The sequence below is a fragment of the Seriola lalandi genome, unplaced genomic scaffold (genome assembly GCF_002814215.2).
Source record: "Seriola lalandi dorsalis isolate HSWRI2012SDOR001 ecotype SW California unplaced genomic scaffold, Sedor1 jcf7180002050701, whole genome shotgun sequence".
Classification (NCBI taxonomy): Eukaryota; Metazoa; Chordata; class Actinopteri; order Carangiformes; family Carangidae; genus Seriola; species Seriola lalandi.
In genome coordinates, this window is record NW_019521254.1 from 19,303 (window position 1) to 20,080 (window position 778).

The following is a 778-nucleotide window of genomic DNA, read 5'->3' on the forward strand; positions in this document are numbered from 1 at the left end:
GTCGGAGATGTTTCTGGTCGGAGCATCAGGTTTATTTCTGGTGCTGACAAGATTTAAAAACAACTTTTTTGTTGTATTGTGACTTGAAATCAGATTGATTTGATATGAAATGATTCAGTTTTAATAAATGGAAGTGTCTGGCCGTGGAGCAGGATGTGCAGACGTGACGTCAGAGCTGACAGGTCCGGCTGGTATCACCTTGTAGTATCCTAAATACTACACCTTATCTCAACAATAGCTGGTATGTGAGAAGGGTGTGTCCGCCGCCGCTGTCAACATTTGAAAGGTCAAAGATTCACCTGCATGAACAGGTGAGGCCTCATAGCTCAGTGGTTAGAGCACTGGTCTTGTAAACCAGGGGTCGCGAGTTCAATTCTCGCTGGGGCCTGGGTTCTTTTTATAGCGTGGACGACCTGGGGGGGGGTGAAAGGTGACACCGCACCAACACACACCGCCCCTCGCTGGCGTGACTGAGACAGAGTGAGGCTGACTGAAGGGCGGCAGACAACCAGCCTCTCTCTGTACGAGCTGCTGCCTCTCTCCTCCCTTCATCTGCAGCCGCTCTTCATTAAAGTCACTGTCAGCTGCCGCCCTCACGGCCTCTGGACGAACAACACCGACACCAGCACATGTGAAACTGGACCATCCAGCCACAGACACACAGAGAAAACTAACTCATCTGTTGATGTGAGAGATTCAGCACCAAACACCAGCTCACAAGCAGCTCCTGTCTGAGCAGGTAACTGCAGGTCACAGGTCACTTTAACCTCAGCTGTTC

The 778-nt window shown here is 50.5% G+C and overlaps 1 non-coding gene across 1 annotated transcript; it reads left to right on the forward strand.

Moving 5' to 3' along the window:
• The first annotated feature begins 315 nt into the window (after positions 1-315).
• trnat-ugu (transfer RNA threonine (anticodon UGU)) lies at positions 316-388 on the forward strand. The gene has a single exon. It is a non-coding gene; the product is annotated as a tRNA-Thr (tRNA).
• The last annotated feature ends 390 nt before the right edge of the window (positions 389-778 follow it).